Below are 17778 nucleotides of genomic sequence, written 5' to 3' on the forward strand. Positions count from 1 at the left end.
TTTTTTACCCCCGGCTTGCTATACATTGTCAAGGGTAGAGAAACGTATGTTTTGTGCATGTCAGTACGACATTAAGGTTCCATGAGGTGGTGCTACCCTTTAGAAATACACATGGGTACATTACAAGATAAAGTACGGAACCGGGCTCACCCTGAAGGAAGTATGATGCAAGGGACCGTGGGTGAGGAGATAGGAAACTTTGTGGAGGACTACATAGCCCTTGCTCAACCTATTGTTCTTCCTACTTCTCGACATGAAGGTAGAATTGATGGTCATGGCACAATTGGGTCGAAAGAAATGTCACTAGACCGAGATCAGTTCTTACAAGCACACCTTTATGTGTTGCACCATGTTTCAGATGTGCACCCATATTTAGAAGAGCACATGGCTAGTTTGCGTGACGAATTTCAATCCAAAGGTGAAAGGGCACTTATGCAGTTGCATAATAAGAGGTTTGTTAATTGGTTTCGTGATCGAGTAATGAGTCGATTGGTTGATACTAATGTGACCGATACAGTACGGTGGCTTGCGTACAGTCCTAGGGATGATGTTCGTTCATTTGAGGGATATGACATCAATGGGTACACTTTTTGGACCGAGGGTCGTGATTTGAAATATTCCTCCACCGAAACCACTGGTGTAACTCTTGTGGCATCGCCAAGGGAGTTTACAAGTGCTAAGGATAATTAAACTGTCGATGTAGAGTTGTCATATTATGGTCGAATTCAAGAAATATGGGAGCTTGATTATTGTGACTTCACGGTTGCTCTTTTCAAGTGTAAGTGGGTTGATAATATCAGGCGTAACTTCAAATATGAGGACTTTACTCTTATAGATCTTGGCCACTTGAATGATAGTGCAGAACCATTTATCTTTGCATCTCAAGCTAAGAAAGTGTTCTACGCAACTGACCTACTCGATTCAAAATAGTATATAGTGCTAGCTGGCAAAAGAATAATCCTAGGCATTAGAGATGTTGAGGATGAGAAAGAATATGATGCGTTTGATGATTCAGCACCTTTCACTATTCCTAGACCTGTTGTACTAAATGACATAGAAAACAAAGTAGGTTATATGCTATCAAACTACAACGAAGGAATTTCAGATTGAGGTTGTTTGATTAAAAGTTAGTAATGGTTTCATTGCAAATATAGTTTAGTTATCATGTATATAGGATCATAAGTAGGCAAAAATGACCATAAATGACATAAATGAGCTTATATTTGACCCAAATCCATTGTTTTGTATATAAACTAACATGTTCGTAGTTTGAAATTGCCTAAGTGTACTCATTATCATGCATATACAAGGTTATAGGACCATAAGCAGGTGAAAATGGCTTAAATAGCTTCTACTTAACCCAATTCCTTTGTTTTGTGTATGAACTAACATTTATTCATTCTAACAACCCATATTCATTATATTTAACATGTTTGTTGTTTGAAATTGCCTAAGTGTACTCATTATCATGCATACACAAGGTTATAGGACCATAAGTAGGTGAAAATGGCTTAAATAGCTCCTACTTAACCCAAATCCTTTGTTTTTTGTATGAACTAACATTTATTCATTCTAACAACCCATATACATTATATTTAACATGTTTGTAGTTTGAAATTGCCTAAGTGTACTCATTTTCACTCATACTTTAAAATACACTAATATTGTTTTATGATTGCTTTGACATGTGCTTATATCTGATGGCGGACGATCATGACCCTCATTGTGTAGAGGACATTGACGATGATGAGTATGCGGACGAGTATGAGGATGAGGACGAGGACGATGATGAGCCTTATGATGTGAATAAGGAGGATGACTTGGGTAAGCAAGAGGATCAGGCTCAAGATGAGTTTGAGCGTAGGCTTGAAGAATTTGAAACTTCAGCTGAACGTGCACCGCCTATTGATAATATAGCACGTGATATTGTTGGTGAGAACCCGATTCCTGAAACACATGGCCAAGGACAAGATCAAAAGCAACACAAGTGGTGGAGGGGGGTAAAGGCACCGGCTTACAGAAAGGGAAGGGGTCCGACGAGAAGTTTTCAGAAACCGGACGGTCCCATGGTCATGAAGTATGACAACAACGGCCAACCCGGGCCCAAATGGCGTCGACAATATGCTAATCAGGTTGGCATGTGTGCGCGGAAAATAAATCCCCATTACACTTGTAATGCGGCATGTACCTCTGGGTTTGATTCAAACATTATGGGATGATACAAGGGTAAGTGTGTTTTTGGCACATTTAGACAATTTTAGAAACCTTAACCTTATGGTTGTTACTAAATAGAAACTAATAATTGGTTTTAATTTGTGCTTGCAGAGGCTATTTTCTATTGCTAATGATCCCAAGAGGAGAAGGGTGTTTGAATCTTTATTAGCGGAAAGATTCAGAGGCTTTAAGACCAACTTGACTAATGGATGGATCTACAAGAAGAAGAAGAAATTAAATAAGAAGAAAGCTGATGAGGATGACTTTCTCCCGTGGCAAAAATGGCCGACTGTGTCAAAAGAAGACTGAGAAGAGTTCGTTAGAATGAAGAATCAAAAGAAAGCCATTGTAAGTTTATGTAAATCTGATCTCAATTGAATAATGGCTTGACTCTTTTTGTAGCAATGATACTAACATTTGTTTATATGTAGGAAATTCGAGAGCAAAATAAAAAGAATGTAGAGATGAAGGAATACGTCCATCGTATGGGGCTTAAGACATTTGCTGAAAACAGACCTGAGTGGGTCGATAAGGGTTTATACCCTAAATCGCTTCTAGTAGCATCGAAGGAACCCTCTATTTCCACGATCACTACTTTAGTGAGTCGTGCTGGTGATTTCTTTTGTTCTCTCCATACGTTTGATAAGGAAACCGGAAAAGGGGTCATCAAGGGTCCGGAAATCAAAAAAATGGCAGATAAGCTTGTAAGTTACCTATGAACTGTTGAATTTTAAGTCACTTTTGCATCAAAATCACTATACAAACCATTAATTGTCTTACTGACCTCCTTTTTCCTTTTTCTACAGCTTGAGCACACTAAAGAGCTGGTGGAGAGAAAATTTGAACCAAGTGTGGAGAATGACCCTTTCACCATGGCTTTGGGAAGGCCATACCATCCAGGACGAGTAGTAGGTTTGGGAGGGTCACTGCTTGGATGGCAAAAGGTGATGGGTCCAGAATAAACGAAATCGGGTAGATCTCGAGCCAATGTTAACTCACCGGGGGAGTTGGATGCCAAGGTGGCATCAATTAAGGAACAAGTACGCAATGAGTTAGTAGGTGAATTCAATGCTTAGGCGAAGCAGATGAACTTACCGGCTTTGCCGTTCCTCGCAAGTACACCAGTCGACTCATGTTCTCAACCAAAAGGACAAGGAGAAGGTGATAGACATGGAGGAGATGAGATACGTAGTGAAGATGTGCCACCTAGTATAACATTGTAGCCAGTTAACTCTTTCACCACCAGGAATCGAACGACCATGTCCCTCCCTTCTCCTTTTTGCCCGAATCGGACTGGCAGATCTATCTATCCAACTTGGTTAATGATGTTTCCCCCAAATCCTACCAAGGGGTGAGTGAGACGGCCGAGTATGGCATTGTAGCCAGTTAACTCTTTCACCACCAAGAATCAAACGACCATGTCCCTCCCTTCTCCTTTTTGCCCGAATCGGACTGGCAGATCTGTCTGTCCGACTAGGTGAATGATGTTTCCCCAAAATCCTACCGAGGGGTGAGTGATGTCCTTCAAAGCATCTTCTGGGAATTTTAAATTCTTCAGGGCGGCCAGGCTGATGATATCGGATGAGCTGCTCGTATCTATCAGTATTCGGCCCACCTTTAAATTGGCTATGTTCATAATAAACACCATGGGGTTATTGTGCAGGGCTTTGAACTCCCCCCGGTCTGCCTCAGACACAGTTACTTCGGGGAAGGGTTCAGCCTTTACAGCGTCCGCCTGCATCACCTTTCCAAAGTTCCAGGTATTTTGCTTAATTCCCTTCATGGTGGGGCCGCCTAAGGCAAATCCCCCCGATATCACGGCCATAAAACCCAAATCGGTATTGTTCCCATCATCTTCTTTATCATTTTTTTTATTTTTCTCGAACGTGTTGTTTATCCGTGTATATGTGAACTTGGGCTTCGTCACATAAGAATTCAGCATGCCCCTCTTGGCCAGCTTGTCTAATAATCTCTTCAAGTTGATGTAGTCGTTTGTGTCATGCCCCACGTCCTTGTGGTAATGATAGTACTTGTTTTCGTTCCTGTACTTAACCGAGCCTCTTAGCGGCTGGGGCTTTTCAAACTCGAACTTATCTTTGATTTCCATCAGGATGGAGTAATAATCCTTGTTAAACTCATACCGGGGCTCGTACGTCTTGACTTTCTTTGATTTTTTCAACTGGACGTCAGCCACCTAGACTTATTTCCTTTTGTTTCCTTCTTTCTTTTTTCCAGCCAAGTCTTGCTTAGTAGATGGTTTCTTTTCAGCTCCCTTAGCCAGTGCCTCTGCTTTTGTAAGAGAACAAAAGTCGGCTGCCTCAATATAGGCTTTGGCTTCCCGCAGAACACCTGCGTATGTCCGAATCTTTTTTCTTACCAAGTCAAACTTAAAACCATTATGCCTTAATTCCCCGGAGAAATTCAAAGTAAGCCATTTCATCCGGCAGATTAAAAAATTGGGTTTTTTCTTGGTTAAATCTCTGGACGTACGACCGTAGTCCCTTGTTTTGTCCTTGGACAATTGTTGCCAAATTAATACTTGTCTTTCGAGGTGGTATGTTGTAAGAGAAATTTCCCACGAACATCAAACTAAGAGTAGTAAAGCAATTGATACACCCGCCCGGAAGGCTATTGAACCAATCTTGTGCCACACCCTTCTAAGTGGCCGGGAAGCATTTGCACCTGGTAGCGTCATCTACGCTTTATATGTACGTCAGTTTCCAGTACGAAGTGATATGATCCTCGGGGTTGCCCGTGCCATCATAGGCTCCCACGAGTACACTTTTCACCTTCGGCGGCTGAGGAGCAGTCAAAATGTCCTGCGAAAAACGGAGCAACTTATCTCCAAGAGTAAGTAATCATATCTGCCAATCAATTGGCTGAGGTTGCACAGGATGTCCAGTCAAATAGGGAGTCTGGCCGAACGTCTGACCGAACGACCCATATTGTTCGAAGACCCGGGGGCTCGACTGTAGAATGCCGTTGTGATCCTGAGGGGGCTGATACTGAAGCGATTGCATTGGAATAAGGGTTTGAGTACGCACAACGTTACTCCTGCTGGAGATGGCCGAGTTACTATGCTGGGAAAAGGTGTGGTTGGAAAATTCTTCCGGCATTATGGGAGTTGAGGCCGTCTTAAAATAAGCGGCACGTTCCCGCCGCTTATGTCGGAGGTATTCCCTTGCGTCCTTCCATCTTCTAGAAGGCTCAGTCTCCTCTATTAGAGGTCGTCTACCCCTCCCCCCAGCTGACTGGATTTTCTCCAACAGACTAGACAGATTCGTCTGTGACACCCTCGGAGACCTTCTATTCAGCCGGCGAAATAGGGTGTTCCCAGCATATGTCGCATTGGTTGCTTTGTTTTGAGCTTTTTTTGGAGCTCTTTCTCCCTCCTTCATGAGTGGTTGTCCAGAGGTAGAAGCTCAGTTAGTCTCAAAGTCCTTCCAATGTTTGTTGAGTGCGGTCTTCAAAGATGCAGCGGTAACAGGAGGATTATTAGCCTCTTGAAATGAGTCGATGAATGGATCGCTTGTGAGGATTGTAGGGACTATGTCCTCAACATGGACGTCCTCGCCTTGACGAGGGCCAGGATTAGGTGTCTGATAATCTATTGCCATAACGGACGAGTATTCCCACAGACGACGCCAAATGTGTTTGGTATTTTTTGGAATTCCTCGGGATACTGGTCACGCTCTCCAGACAATGAGACTTGGACACCGGAAAAATTAAAGAATATTCCTTTATCGGAATATTCGCCTCCGAGGATTAATTTAGAGACCTGAAACGGAAAAGGTTAGAGGGAGAAAGTAGAGAGAAGCTGGAGCTATTTAATGCTCTTTTTTTTTGTAATGTCCAAATCCACCCCTCCCATCATAAATGATTGGGGTATTTATAGGGGTGGGAGTTTGTGCCCCTTTAAGGTTTGTAACCTAAAATTCCGTGACGTGATTGGCTACGCAATCACGCGATGCCACGTGTAATATGGGGGCGTCGTATTGCGGCTTTCATGAAGATCTCTCGGAATTTGGCCATGATGTAATAAGGCCTTTTTTATGCTAATTTCAAGGGCTCTTTATGCCTTGAACACGCGACATCTTCCCATAGTGACACGTGTCACCCTTTGATTGGGCTACGTGTCTCTACGGGATTGGTCCATGTACATGGGGTATTTTCACCTTAACAAGGCTGGCCTTGTAAGAGCATCAATGTCAAAACAACCAAAATTGACAGAAAATTTAAACAAAAAAAAAAAAAAAATATTTGAATTGGAAGAATATTATTCAAAAATCAAAAGAGAGAACCTCTCAATGCAAGTACTAATTAAACAAAAAAAAAAGCTACAAATCAATTACTCATACCAAATTAACTAATAATGTAGTAAATTTGAAACCCTAAATTAACTAAAAATTGAAAGGGAAAAATAATTTACTCATACATGACCACCGCTAGAGTTACGAACCTTAGCAATAATCAGACTACCCTACAATGGAAGAACCGCTTCAATTGAGAGAGAAGGGAGTTGTGCTGCAATAGAGTGATAAGGGAGTAGTGCTTTAATGAAGAAGGGGGAAGCGCTTCAATGGAAAAGGGAGCAGCGCATCAATGGAGAATTTGCTAGCTGCGGACATAAGTAATTTGCGAGGGTGAGGGGGCTTCAATGGAGAAGGAATTTGCGAGGGGCACCGGGGCTGAGGACAGAGCTAACACAAGGAACGCGCCAACTGAGCTTCAATATTGGAGAGAGAAATTAAAGGGGAATTATTTTGAGGGAGAAAGTGATCGAGAAAGGGGGAAATTAAAAATTAAGGGTTTAGTCTTTGATAGCTTATTCGTAACGGACACTCCATGTTAGTTACAAATAATTGGGTCAAAATTCACTTGACTTTCCTATTCATAACGGGCAAAAATTGTTGGTTAAGAACAGTTGGTTAATTGTAACGGGCAGTATAACGCCCGTTACAAATAACAACTTATTTATGACGGGCACTAATCTTCCCGTTACAGATATGTGTTTTCCTGCTCAAGACACCTTTTTTTTGTACCGGACATTGATTTTACCCGTTACAAATGATGTAATTGTAACGGAAAATCATATGCCTATAACAAATAGCCTGTTACAATTACACTTTTTTCCACTAGTGTTAATTAGACTAGGAGTAATCAACCTATAAGATTAATCTAGATTGCATTGTAATTTTCAATGACATGGACCCTTGATTTGAGAATTGCTTTAATTGAATGGATTGGATTGTTACTTTCCTTTGTTATGTTTGAAATGATTAAGTGATCCTTCAATTAGCATAATCATTGAGCTTGCATGTAGAACCTATATCCCAAGTGTTTTATATATTGAATTTTTCCATTTTTTTGACTTTCTCGATACCTTAGTTACCAACCATAACCTTCTATATTTTTCGAAGTAGCTTGACATAGGCTATAGCTTGCACATACTCATTCCTTTGGTTTCGACCCTTGACTTACCATATACTCATATTAGGTTAGTCGAGTGTTTACAAATTTAGTTTGGCTCTAGGAAAGGGTAGAAAACGACCTACATTTTCCTTGTGTCAAAAACGGCGCCGTTGTCAGGGAATGATATTGATGCTTTGTTATAATTGTTGAGTATATTTCATCCTAATTGATAAAACAAAAAGATTTTTATTTTTAGGCTACCCTTGTAGCCGTGCTACTAATAATTTCTTTTGAGATGGTATGTATAGAGAATGTGGTCATTCACTAGTGTCATTTGATCCTAAGATTGAGAGGACTATTGCAAGATTAATGGTTTCTAGACGATCTTTTAGTTCTAGCACTTCAAGTGAAGAAAAACCACACCGAGAAGAACAAGCAAGAATGGGAGAAAATCCAAGGGTGGAGTTGAAAGAATTGGGTATTCCCGATGCACATAGATTTGAGAGTGGGATTGCTCCATCTACAACACCGGCGAATGATTTTTAAATATGGCCGAAAATGATCACTTTGATAGAGAGGCGACAATTTGTGGGGCCAAGCATGAAAGCCCACTAAACCATCTCAAGGAGTTCGAAAAATATTGCAATACTATCAAGGTGAATAGAATTTCCTAAGAATTCATCCACCTCAAGCTCTTTCCCTTTTCCCTCATAGGGCGTGCCTTGGAATGGCTAGAAAAGGAGGTCAAGCCGAATTCTCTAAGGATAATGGATGAAGTTACCAAGGAGTTTCTATCCCGTTTCTATCATCAAAAGAAAACGGCGGAAGCTAGAGCTTTGATTCAAGGTTTTAAACAAGAGAGCCTCTATGAAGCATGGGAGAAATACAAAGAGTATCAAAGAGAATATCTGCACCATAGAATTCCTACTTACCAAATTATTCAAATATTCTACAGAGGCCTTACTCCTCAAGGGAAGTCATGTTTATATGGAGGTGTTGGAGGTCCCATCATGAATAAAACGGAAGAGAATGTGGTAGACATAATTTAAGATGTAGTGAGAAACTATAGAGATTGGCAAGATGGAGAGAGAGAGAGAGAGTCAACTAGCAAGAGTAGCTCTTCGGCGTACTCGGTTGATCATCTAAATGAAATCAACAATCTCTCCTCACAAATGATAAAATTCGGGAAGGAAATGTCTGTTATCAAGGCAAAGTTGGAAAGTGCTACCTCCCAAGTCTTGTGTCTTCCCTCCCAATCAAAGGGGAGAGGTATGTCTTATAATTCTCAACCCTCTCCCTCTTCTAGTAACATGCCTAGTTGATTTTGTGATGTTTGTGGATTGTATGATCATGATGCTTCTATTTGTCCTCATGCATGTATGGATGTTTGTGATAGATGATCAATATGGAAATGTGAATGAGAATGTGAACTATGTGTCTAACAATAATGAGTATAGTTTAGAGAATCAAAGAGGCTAATAGAATAGGAATTACAACAACCATAGCAATTTTGACAACTACAACCAAGGAGGTGGTAATAGGAACCATGGGAACCAAAATGCCCGAGGTAACTATAACAACCAAGGTTATAGTGGCCAAAATCAAAACCAAATTTATGGTAATCATAACCAAGGTTATGGTAACCATAATCAAGGTAGAGATAAATGGAACAATAAAAACAGGGGAAATTTTCAAAATAACTCTCAAAGGGGTCCCCCATACGGATTTTCTCCGAAGACATAAAATGATAATTCCTATGTTCAATCCTATTCTTCTTCTTCTAGGACTAATTTGGAAGAAATCATTGAAAATCAAACAAAGTTGTTGAACACTTACATGGCCTAAGTGAAAAGAAATTTAATTAATTGATGACTAATAATAAGATGCTTGAAAACCAAATTTCTCAACTTGATGATGCTTTGAAAGACCAAGATAGTCCTTCTTTTTAACCTTCCCAAGGCCTAAATCCCAAGAGACCGGTCAATGCTATTTTTACAAGGAATGGTAAGGTTCTTGAGGAGAGTTTGCCTAGGAAGAGTATGACCGAGGAGGCCACAAATGAGGTTTTGGTAGAAGATGAGAAAGAGGGTGCATCTTTGAGTGAGGTTGAGATTGAGAAACCTAGTGAGGTGAGAGTGGAGAAAGAAATTGTTAAACCACGCTTCCTTATTCACAAAAATTCATGAGACACAAGTTGGATGAACAATTTGGAAGATTTATTGACATGCTTAAGCAAATTAGCCATTCCCTACCATTTACCGATGTTGTCACCCAAATGCCCAACTATTTCAAATTCTTCAAAGACATTTTGAGCGGTAGGAGGACTTGTAATGTTGTAGAGACGGTGAACTTGACCATGAATTGTAGTGCAATTATAATGAACAAGATGCCACCTAAACTACAAGACCTCGAAAACTTTTCCATCCCTTGTGCCATTTACAAAATGCAAATCGAGAATGCCTTATGTGACCAAGGTGCTAGTGTTAGCCTTATGCCATATTCGGTATACCAAAGACTTGAGCTAGGGGAACTCTTACCTACCAACATCACTTTGCAGTTGGCCAATAGGTTAATTAAGATTCCTAAGGGTAAGGTGGAGGATGTCCCTTTGAGGGTTGGGAAATTTGTTATTCCTGTGGATTTTGTGGTGCTTGAGATGGACGAAGATGCTAGTATTCCTATCATTCTAGGGAGACCATTCATTGCTACTTCGGGTGCTATGATAGACGTGAAGAGTGCTAAAAATTTACTCAAAGTAGGGAATGAAGTGATAGAATTTGACTTGAATGATAGTATGAAATATCCAAGCTCTGCTTTAGAAAATTGCATGTTTATTGATTCACTCGATCATGTTGTGTCTTCTATGCATGAGCAATTTCTCACTTCTAACGATGCTCTTGAGAATGTTTTGTTGAATAAGGAAAATATAGGTGCTCCTAACAAGTAGATGGCTTTGTATGAAGATGTGCTCAACAGAGGCCTTGAGCATGTTGAAGAGAAAATGTGTATGATCATTCCTAGACAAGAAGCGTTGCAAGTGGCAACATTAAAGGAATGTAAAGGTGTTCCAATGGTTGAGCTTAAACCTCTTCCATCACACTTTAGGTATGAATTCTTATGACCCAACTCTACCTTTCCCGTGATTGTTAGCTCTTATTTGAGTGATCACCAAGCTCAAGAGTTGTGTGGTGTTTGAGAAAGCATCAAGGTGATTTGGGTTATAGAATGGATGACCTCAAAGGTATAAGCCCCGCTTTATGTACATATCACATAATCCTTGAGGAGGGTGTTCTACCTTCTATTGAGAGGCAACGAAAGCTACATCCCCAAATAAGAGAGGTAGTAAAGAAGGAGAACACCAAACTTTTGGATGCGGGAGTTATATTCCCCATCTCGAGTTCTAGGTGGGTTTCTCCCATTCATGTTATCCAAAAGAAGGGAGGTATGACCATTGTCGAGAATGAGAACGGTAAGCTCATTCGGACTAGGACGGTCACGGGATGGAGGATGTGTATAGATTATAGACGTCTAAACACTTCTATTAAGAAAGATCATTTCCCCCTTCTATTTATTGATTAAATGCTTGAGAAACTAACGAGGCACAAGTTCTATTGTTATCTTGATGGTTTTTTGGGATTTTTCCAAATCCCTATCCACCCGAATAAACAAGAGAAAATAATATTTACTTTTCCATATGGTACACTTGCCTATAGGAGAATGTCGTTTGGCCCTTGTAATGCTCCCGCGACATTACAAAGATGTATGATGAGTATATTTGGAGATATGTTGGAGGAGGATATGGAGATGTTTATGGCCGATTTCTCCGTAGGAGGTGTTTCATTTAAAGCATGCCTTGAAAAACCTTGAGAAATGTCTTGCAAGGTGTGAGAAGGTGAACTTGGTCTGGAATTGGGATAAGTGTCATTTCATAGTGGAGGAAGGCATAGTTCAAGGCCATAAGATTTCTCACAAGGGGATAGAGGTGGACAAAGCGATGATTATGGTTATTGAGAAGCTTCCACCTCCGGTCAATGTGAAAGGAGTGAGATCTTTCTTAGGACATGCCAGGTTTTATATAAGATTCGTCAAGGATATCTCGCTCATTACAAAGCCCCTCAATGATCTTCTTCAAAAGGAAGCCGAGTTTGTATTTGATGATAAGTGTTTGGATGCATTTAATAAGTTGAAGAAGGCTCTAATCTCTACTCCTATTGTTCAAGCCCAAGATGGGATTTACCTTTTGAGTTGATGTGCGATGCAAGTGATTCGGCAATTAGAGGTGTTTTGGGTCAAAGAGTGGAAAAGAAGCTTCATGTGATCTATTATATGTCCAAGATTCTAAATGGTACTCAACGGAATTACACCACAACGGAAAAGGAAATTTTGGCTATTGTTCATGCTTTTTATAAGTTACATTGTTATTTGGTGGGTTCTAAGACCATTGTCTTCACAGATCATGCGGCTCTCAAGTACCTTTGTGCCAAAACAGAGTCCAAGCAAAGGTTGATCCGGTGGGTACTTGAACTTCAAACCTTTGACATTGAGATTAGGGATAAGAGAGGAGAGGAAAATGTTGTGGCATACCATCTCTCTCGCCTAGAGGATTCTCGAATTCATGATAATGGTTCTCCAATTAAGGATAGGATGCTTGATGGCTTTTTATATGCTATTAAGGTAAAGGAGCTTCCATGGTTCGCCGACTTAGTGAACTTTCTTGCATGTGCGAAGTTTCCACCTTCCTTTTATAAGAATCAACAAAAGAAGCTCAAGAGAGAGGCAAGACACTATGTGTGGGATGATCCAATTTTATACAAGCGAGGGGTCGATGGATTACTTAGACGTTGTGTTCTAAATGAAGAGGTGCCTAGTTTTTTTAAAATGTGCCACTCGGATCTGACTGGTGACCATATGGGAGTCTTTAAAACCGCCACTAAGATTCTTCAAAGTGGTTTATGGTGGCCAAATCTCTTCAAGGATTCATGGGGTTTTGTTAAGACATGCGATCGTTGTCGAAGAGTTGGGAATATTTCAAAGCGAAATGAGATGCCTCAACAACCCATAGTTGAGTTAGAAGTGTTTGATTTGTGGGGTATTTATTTAATGGGACCGTTTACCTCGTCCTTTGAAAATCAGTATATCCTTGTGGGGGTTTATTACATGTCTAAATTGGTTGAGGCCATGGCCTCCCCAACTAACGACCACAAGGTGGTAATGAAGTTGTTCATGAGGGTAATTTTTAATTTCAAAGGTTTGGTGTACAAAAGGCGTGTATAAGATGTAGGAAATGTTTCAAGCATCCCACAATTAAGCCCCACTGTGATCATACACTTAAGCATGGCATCCAAAGGGAAGGATGCTAGAGTAAAAGATTGCCAACAAGTACTAGGAACTTGTAAACTTTTCACGAGTGAAGGTTACACCCCTTAACGATCAATAAGATCGTTAATTCCAATAGGTCTGGAACCATGATTGGAAGTTCGAAGATGAAGGTACAAATCCAACCTAAAAGAGATTAAATCTGCCCTAAAAATAAGCCTCTACTTTATTCTTCTTGTATTCATGTGCGCTTTCTGACTAACATGAAATCATAAGGTTAACCCTAAACCTGTTTAATCTATGTTGGTTGAATATTAATGCACAAACAAAACTGTTATTGGTGATCACTTGAATTATAATCAAATTAGCCTAAACAAGATTATTAATTATCTTATTAAGCATGATTACAAGTACAAATTCCCTTTAATCATGCATAAAAGGCGTGATCAAGCAATAACAAAAATAAAACAATCAAGCAACATAATAACAATCATCATAATATTCCCTCAAACAAAAATAACAATCATCATAATAATAACCATGTTAACAATACAGCATAATAACATTAGCAAGATCCTAAACATGATACTAACAAGATCAATACAAAAATCCTAGAATATTACTAGACAATAAAGATCAATTAGCCCTGACATGACACTAACATGATATTAGGAAAGAAATAGGAAGCATCATAATAATATCATAAATATTATTTAACCCTAAACATGATACTAGGAATCAAAGTAACTAAAACATGATTTCTATATCAAAAGAATATATAAAGTAATTAAAATACTTACTTATATGCCTCGTATAACTTTTTATCAAAATAATCCACACATAAGTAACTTCAAGGAAAATAATAAATAATAAATCTAATCAAAGAATTGAAATCGGCTTTGGGACCAAACCCTCAGAAATTGTGCTAGGTGTGTCTAGAACTTGTGTATGAGAAATTTTGTAAAAGTGAAGGTTTAGAAAAAGAATAAAGAGAGAGAAAGCCTCCAGCCTTTAGAGAGAGAATAGAGAGAGATGATGTTTGTGAATGATTAAAAACGGGGAGATACGACTCCTATTTATAGACAAAATAGCACGGAATCAAATCAAGTCATATTCGGAATAAATTACCTCCTATGGCACACGATAGGAGTCAGCGCAGACGGCACGACCAGCGCCAGGCGACAAGTAGTAGAGCTAGGCGAGAGAGTCTAATTTTTGGCGCTGGGACAGTTTTTTGCGGATTTTGTTTTTATCATATCTTTTGATCCAGAAGTTCAAATAAGTCATATAATATGTCGTTGTAAAGATCTTCAAGTATACTTTCCAAACCATTTAAAATAAGATAAAATAATATTTAGATAAATATATAAGCCCAAAATAGTGGAAGTGTGTCATTTTTGGATAGAGTTTCGCATTCATTTCATCTCTTTTTCATTATAGCTCAAAATTAATATTAAAATACATCATTGGAAAGATAATTTCAAGAATATTCAACCATATAAGATTTGGATAAAAATTATGAGGCACAAAAATAATATCTGACTGTCTTTGAACATCTTTAAATTCGAATAGAATTAGGATTTAAAAAAAGGAAAGTTTTTAAAAAAGGAAAGGTATATTCAATTTCAAATTCTATGATCTTATCTTTTCAAATAAGGATAATTAAGATCTTTTTGAAACTTATGGAAGTTTATAATTAATTCTAATTAGTTTAACAATAGGATTAAACATTTGGACCCTCCACATGATCATTGGGTCATAGGTAAAATCCGGTTTGGTCCCAGCTGAGTATTTTGGCCATAATTTCCTTATTATTCATCAGAATTGGTCTTATAATGTATCGGTTAAAAGGTCTTTTCAAGCCCCATCCAGCTAGACAACTATTAGACCGTTATAATGGACCAAACTAAATTGGACTGGCTATTTTTCATAAACAGAGTAAGAAAAGAAATATTTTCAAAAACAGAAAGAGGGATATTTTAATATAAACATCCACATCACTAGACTTTTCGCACTTTCACTTCATTCAATAATCAAATGATATGAAAGGTATTCATCACTGGGTTTGGCTTTGGGAGATATTTTTGGGTGTCTATAGAAGCCCCCACTTTGATTGAGTTTGGAGAAACTCAAGTTTCGAAAACTTAAGTCAAAGTAGCGATAGGGACGGAGAATGATTCAGAATGTTATGTGATCCTAAATCATTCTTGTAACACCGATACCTGCAAACTAGTGTTAGTTAAACAGATAAAAGAGTTAAAAAAACATGTATCTTGCGCCGTCGAGCAAACGTCTCTGGAGTAACCGATTTTGCCGCTGTATTATTGTTGATGATGACCTCCACAAGCTAGGGGATATCGCGTGAAGACTGCTCTGCTTGTAGCTGCCTTCAATAAAGCTGTTTTATGACCGTCTTCCACATCCTAGGGAATACGGTCAAAGATAACTCCGCTTGTAGCCATCTTCTGTTTTCTGGCAACCTTCCACATCACAGGGAACATCATCGAAGACCGCTGCTACAACTCAAGCTACTTTCTTGAATCATAGTGACAACCTTCCCAATCATAGCAAATGTCGTTGAAGACCGCCTCATCACAAACCGTTCTTCACAAATCTAGGTGACAACCTCCACAATCTCAGCGAACGCTATCAAAGACCGCCAATCTCGTGCTATCTTCTCAAATGTGGGTGATAACCTCCTCAATCTTAGCAAACGTCGTCGAAGACCGCCCATCTCGTGCCATCTTCTCAAATCCATATGATAATTTCCACCATCTTAGTGAAAGTTATCATCTCGAATCGTTCTTTTCTCAAATAAAATAACAACCTCCCCAATCATAGTGAAAGATATCGAAGGATGTTTCATCTCAAACCATCCTTCTCAAATCCAAGCAAGAGACTATTTTAATCTTAAAGCCTCATATTGAAAGCTTCTTCATCTTGAATATTCAAATCATCTTGTCTATACTTTTAGGAGTGATCGATCTTTCTAGCGTTGGGAAGAACCTTATCTTAAGATTCTTCGATCTTCAAGTCAATGTCTGTAGAAATCTCCATCCTAGGAATCTTTTGTGATTACAATCAATCACTACTCAAATTAATTTTAAATTTTCTTAATCAATATGTAGTCGGTGATTTGATTGTCATGAGGCTGATCATCAATCAAGACCGTAATCGGGCCGACTACTAATCAAAGGTGTCGTTTCAAAGCTATTCATTTGATATGATTGTCATCAGGGTGATCTTCAATCTCAGTGCAATCGGGCCAATTACCAATCATGTCAATTTTCTTATAGGGCTAATTGGCTTACCAAGGAACTCAAAATTACTGCATGAGGTGCACATAATCTTATATGGGGGCTACGTATCTTGTCGCTGCACCAGCGAGCGCTAGAGTATTCTATCGCCGCAATATCACTTCTATCGTCATGCGACAAAGACTAGCGCTAGACGAAATTCTTGTCGTTTGGCGACAGAGTCAAGTTTTTAATATTAAAAACTCCTTTCTTCTCCATTTCTGCTGCTGTTGTTGTTCGTTTCTCAGTTTCGCTCTGAACCTTCAACTTGGTAGTTTCCTTTAAACCAAATCTACTTAAATATTTTGCAATTTAAAGCTTTTCATCTCTAATTTACCTCTCCATGTAAGTTTTGATCAAAGTCCTGTTATCATAAAAGAATTTCATGCGTTTATATTTGCGGTTTTCTTCAAAAAATCCGGGAATGTTCTTACTCGCTTATCCTTTGGAAGTGATAGCATCCCATGCCTTGAAAGTTTGTCGAAAATCCTTTTCAAACGAGGTGCTTGATAAAAATCTAGAAGTGCTCAATCAATCAGGCTGATCATCAATCTAATTGCGATCAGGCCGACTCTAGTTGATTTGCTAAGCCATTTGCGTCCTTTTGTTTCAAATCTTTTGTAAAGGTTGCTCGTACCTGCATTTATATTTTGGACTATAGGACTTTGCTCATCTTTTTTATTTTTAGGGTTAACCTAAGGTTTAGTGTTGGTTGACTCATATAATACTTAATGTGTTTTAAACACATATGACTTGTCATAAGTCGACTCAAAGCGTTTTGAGACACATGGCTTGACATAACTCAAGGTGTAAACTTGACTTAATGATGACTTACTTTGTGTGCCTCGTGTGTGCAAAGTATTGACTCATTAGACTCGATGTGTACATGACTTTTGTGTTCATTCGACTCAAAAACGCAGAAAAACAAAAAAAATCCGTCATTTTTGTGGAGGGTACCGACTTTCTCCCCAGAAAAGAAAGACGCAAAAAGACATGAGTAAAGTGTTACGATGCATGTGGAATAAGCTTTAAACAAATTTATGGATCAATGTCGTATCTTAGGGCGCGAAGATTGTAACATCCTAGGCTATCTCCATTATTAATTTATAGATGAAAGTATTTAGGTAACTTAGGCACGGAGGCTAAGCATTTCATACTTTGTGATGCAACGATGATAAGGTATGCTTCCATGTTATGTTAAGATTTTGTGACAAAAGGTTCCTAAGGGAAGTATCATTTGGGCATGTATATGTGACGTGTGTGAAAGTGATACTAAAGTTAGGCTGCAAAGGCTAACGGTATGGAAAAATATTATTTCAAGAAGAGTCAAATGATGGTGACTCTCTTGCTATGGAAGCTAATGATGTAAGGATTAAGCCCCCAAGTCTAGCTCTAGATGGATAGGGATGAGCATAGGAGATCCCTTTATATGATCAATTATGAATGTAAATATGAATGCATTTTTATTACGGACGCACCCCAATGTGGGGTTGCCTACGTATCCGTTAGGAATCAGGTCGAACGTAGCTCGAGCCGAACC

At 39.1% G+C, this 17778-nt stretch overlaps 1 pseudogene; it reads right to left on the minus strand.

The window, feature by feature from the left end:
* Positions 1-8451: 8451 nt before the first annotated feature.
* LOC145557167 (small nucleolar RNA R71) lies at positions 8452-8548 on the minus strand (annotated as a pseudogene).
* Between the last annotated feature and the right edge of the window lie 9230 nt (positions 8549-17778).

This window comes from Chenopodium album, chromosome 8 (assembly GCF_948465745.1).
Source record: "Chenopodium album chromosome 8, dcCheAlbu1.1, whole genome shotgun sequence".
Lineage (NCBI taxonomy): Eukaryota > Viridiplantae > Streptophyta > Magnoliopsida > Caryophyllales > Amaranthaceae > Chenopodium > Chenopodium album.